Below are 4,836 nucleotides of genomic sequence, written 5' to 3'. Positions count from 1 at the left end.
TGGGTTGTTAATGTAACTGATGATATTCAGAGAGTTAAACGACTTGGCACAAGCTGATTGGTTCATGCTGCATATGCATTCACTAGAGATTCTCTGAAACCCTTCACCTTCCCCAGCTCCACCTTTACAGATCTGCTACGGGTTATTTGTGCAGCAGCAGTATGTCTTAAATACTCACAGCACCGTATCGCCGTATGCATTGGCAGTAGCAAGTTCCTGTACTTGCTTGCAGCAGCAGCAATAATCTACAACTACAGCAATAACCAACAGCAGCAGCAATTCAGCAGCAGCAGCAGCGTAGCAGATCTATTCCGCCAAGACCAAATACATTAACATTGTCATATACATCACCATGCTAAAATGTTCAGAGAGTTGTCATGATTAAAATAGAATTCACTCTGCCATGTCAGATGCCACACAAAAAAAGGGCAGTAAGCAATTTGTGGGATGAAAATCTTAACTTGTAACTTTTATGTATGTTCCTGATAGCCTTTATTCTGTGGATTTTAAGTGCACTAATTAAATGGAGAGACTTAATTATTCCATGCCATTAAATAAAAGCAAACCTTTGTCACAGAGTTATGCACACAAACTTTAGACCTTCACTGGTTATTATTATTGAGAACTAGGCCATGTCCACACCTACACGGGTATTTTTAGTTTTTAAAGTTTAGAATGGGTTTAAAGTAATTTAAAGTTTTTCCTTCTTCTGTTTTTAAAAAAATCTCCGTGTCTACACGACAACACTGCAAACGGAGTTTTTGAAAATCTTCACTCTGGCAGGAGTTTTCAAAAATGTTCGGTTTCAGTGACCTGGTGCTGCGTTTGCGTGTGGATGAACAGTCAAACCGCGTAGAAAAAGCTGCGGTTTTGAAAATAACCACGTTCGTGTGGACAGGGCCCTAGGCAGCAAAAAAAAAAATTACCACCCCAAATTAAAAGAATAATTAATCCCTGTTTAGTCAAAGTCAGTTTCTATTAGCGCCCTAAATTGTTATGGGATGGTGGTTCAAGCTGAACGTTCACCTTTCAATTCAATTAGTGGATAATTTACCTGGGAACCTGGGAACAAATCAGCAACTTGAAACATAATTTCCTTTTTTTGTCATTCAGGTTTAATCCCATTTTCTTTACCAGATCTACACTGGTTGAATGAGAGGTAACTTGGGTCCAGACGCATTGCTCTACTTCCATGAGCTGTGAACCATGACAAACTCAAAGAACCGTCCCAAGACTATAACAGACTGTGTCATTTATGCCGTTTGGTGTGTGTGTTGGAGTGTGAGGGTGGGTTGAAGGCCAAGGCACGAAAGAGGGCCACAATTTCACCCCTCTATGCACCTGTGGAGAAGCCCCAGGGTGAGAAAATAAAGACTAGCAGTGGATTGGCTGTGCCGTAGTAAACCCACTATATGACCACTTTCAGAAGCTCCACCCATCATGCCACCCTAGAAGGTCTTTCAGTGCATGAGCTCTGCAGCCATTCAGTGGTCTGACAGCTGAATAATGTGGTGAAAAAGAGGATTATCATTGCTGAATGCGCACCGTTTTGATTGCAAAATGTTCGTAAAAGACATGCTTGCGGAGATGAGCATCCCTGACTACATTCAGTGCAAACAAAAGGTAAATGTTAAGGCAAAGGGGAAATATTGTTTAAATAATAAATAAATAAAATAAAACAAGTAATTTGATTATGTTTTACAAAGAAAAAAAATACTATTTTAGTTTTTCTACTTGTCACGTTTAATGTGTCACGAAAATGTCACGTTTAACGTGTTACTTCTCATTTAATATTACTTACACCAAATTTTGTTCAGTGCAGAACAAACAAGCCAAGTTCACTTTTATGAAAACTGTTAATATTTCAGGGCATTCTACAGAAATATAAATAATTACATTAATAAAATTATCATAAATAAGTAAATAAATAAATAAATTTGGAGTGAAACAATTTTCACTCAGAAATTGCTAGTACATTTCACAAACAGTATATATATATATATATATATATTATTTTATATATTAATAATATTGGGAATAATCTCGCACATTCAAGTTTTCATTTATACGCTGATGATATGGTGATTTACTCCTCTGCATCAACATTGGATCAGGCTCTGAGTCATCTTCAATCTGATTTTGATGCATTTCAGCATACACTGAGTGATTTAAAACTTGTTTTAAATGCAGAGAAATCTAAACTTATGATGTTTACAAAAAGAAAGTCTGTACTTTCAAACTCATGCTCAATCACTACTCTTCAAGGTTTGGAGATTGAAGTAGTATCTAAGTATAAATACGTGGGATTTTTAATCGATGATTCTCTTTCTTTTGGGCCTCATATTCAGTACCTTGTGAGAAAATTAAAGTCGAAACTGGGCCTTTTTTTAGAGTCAAGTATTGCCTTTCTTTTGCAGCAAGGAAGAGATTGGTAGCAGCTACGTTTTTGTCAATACAAAGCAGGATTTATGAGGCCATGGAGAGAAGAGGGAACAGAGCAAACCCCGGACGAACAGTTCAAGTTTTATTTATAAATTGTATTATCGAAAAAAAAAAAGAAAGCGAAATTATTAAGAAAAAATATGGATACAAAATAAAACTGCGTTGAATAATCTTATTAAGTAATGCTTATTTGAAGCAACTTTTTGCAAATTGCGTTCTCAAGTCTGTTTGGAAGCATCCCTGCTAAATTTGGACATTTGACTAAGGCACTGGAAAGATTTAACACACATTTGATTAAAATATGAATGTCAGCATATGTATGAAATTTAAAATGCATGGCGATCATAGTTATATAAATTGCCTATTGCTATTTGATGTAACTGTCACCGACTAAGTAATATGTGCTGGTTACTTTAACTCTCAAAGCACTGCATTTTTAAGCATTAAATCCAATTTTCTGCAACAGGAAAGCACATATGAACTAATTACATGTTCCAGTACATCCTTAAATAAACAAGCAATAGAGAATTAAAAGTTTAACTTCAATGCCACTTTTATTTTCAAGACATTGAGCACTGGATGTGCTGTGCCTTTATAGACATTATAAACCATTAGGGGGAGATGTTAGCCTGATAGATGTCAGATGCTAGTGCTGTACTTTTTACAGTACTTTCTACAGTAAATGCATACATTTTACAGCACTTTACACTGTAAGGGCATATATTAACTTTTTGTACAGTGATATTTATAAAATGTTCATTTTAAAATGGTAGTTTACAATGGATCCCGCAGAAATTTGACAAAACATTAAAGAGGTCTAAATTTGATTACATGCAAGAAATACGACTTGTTGTCATGTTCTTATATCAACACTGAAAAGAGCTTGTTCTTTCTTTCCAGCCATTGCTGTGGCTTTACACCCGGCTGCGCTGGATTCATTACAGCTGTACCATTCTAACTAGCACAGCACAAATGCTGGCATCATCCTCTTCCACGTGTGTGTGTTAGATTTTATTATAAAGTTCCCCATTTGTATATATGCTTCTAACCTCTGTTTTATTTGAGTCAGCATGACATAACAATGTTTTTGAGTTTACAGTTCACTCTTCAAACAAACTGAATGGTCTTAATTAGATTGGTTATTTGTATCTCTTTGACATAAAGAAAATCTGTTCTGGACCGTGACAAAGGAATAATATGATCTAGTGTTTCTCAATCCTGCTCCTCTGACCCTTCCCAGTACAGCCCCAAAATGCCTAGGGCTTCTAGTAACAGATCAGATAATGTCACATAATCTTTATTTATTCAGTGACCCCAAAAAGTATATGGCCATTTAATCCACATGTGTATGAAAATCAAGTGAGAGTTTCTTTGCATTAGATACAAAATATCAAAGTATGTGGCATTCGGCTTAAAGGGATAGTTCACCCAAAAATTAAAATTCTGTCATAATTTACTCACCCTCAGGTTGTTCCAAACCTGTATGAGTTTCTTTCGTTTGCTGAACACAAAAGAAGATATTTTTTTAAGAATATTGGTAACCAAACAGTTGTTGTTTGGTTCCCACATCCTTCAAAATATCTTCTTTTGTGAACATGAGTCAAAATATTTGTTTACACTCAAAAACAAGATATTTTTGGGATAGTTGACAGAATTGCTTTTTCAGGCCATTGCTGTACTGCAACTGAAAATATTTTCAAGACATTGAGCATTGAGCCGGTTTGCCATTGCACAGAGCTCCCCAACCACTGTTGAACACATCTGTCGAGACAACCTTCCTTCTGCAGATCATTACCAGAGTCACGCCCGATCCATCCACTGAGGGTCTTTCCAAGGGGCCAGAGCTGCCACGCAGGCCTGGTCCACCTTGATATACAGGCGTCTGTGACACCAAACGTTGGACAGACGAGGAGCTGTATGGCCAGTGCACATTCAGGCACATTCTTGGGCTGAGTTGAAAACTGCTCCAAGGAACGATATCCATTGGCTAGGGGACAGTGCGTTCTTGGCAAAGTTGACTCTGTGTCCCAGGCATTCTAAGTGTCTGAGGAGGAGGGATCTGTGAGATAGCAGCTTGGCCTCTGACTGGGCTAAGACGATTCAGTCGTCGAGGTAATTTAGAATGCGAATTTCCATCTGTTGCAGAGGGGAAAGAGCTGCATCCATGAACTTTGTGAAAGTACAAGGAGCCAGGGACAGTCCGAAGGGAAGGACCGTGTATTGATAAGCCACTCACTTGAAGGCGAATCTCAAGAATCATCTGTGATGGGGGGGCAATCTGTATGTGAAAGTAGGCATCTTTCATGTCCAGAGAAAAGAACCAGTCCCCTGGCCATACTTGTGAGAGGATCTGTTTTAATGTAGTTATCCTGAATGGCTGTTTCATGAGGGCGT

This window comes from Sinocyclocheilus anshuiensis, unplaced genomic scaffold, assembly GCF_001515605.1.
Source record: "Sinocyclocheilus anshuiensis isolate Anshui unplaced genomic scaffold, SAMN03320099.WGS_v1.1 scaffold181, whole genome shotgun sequence".
In the NCBI taxonomy this organism is placed as follows: Eukaryota; Metazoa; Chordata; class Actinopteri; order Cypriniformes; family Cyprinidae; genus Sinocyclocheilus; species Sinocyclocheilus anshuiensis.
Note: the sequence above shows the minus strand (reverse complement) of the source record.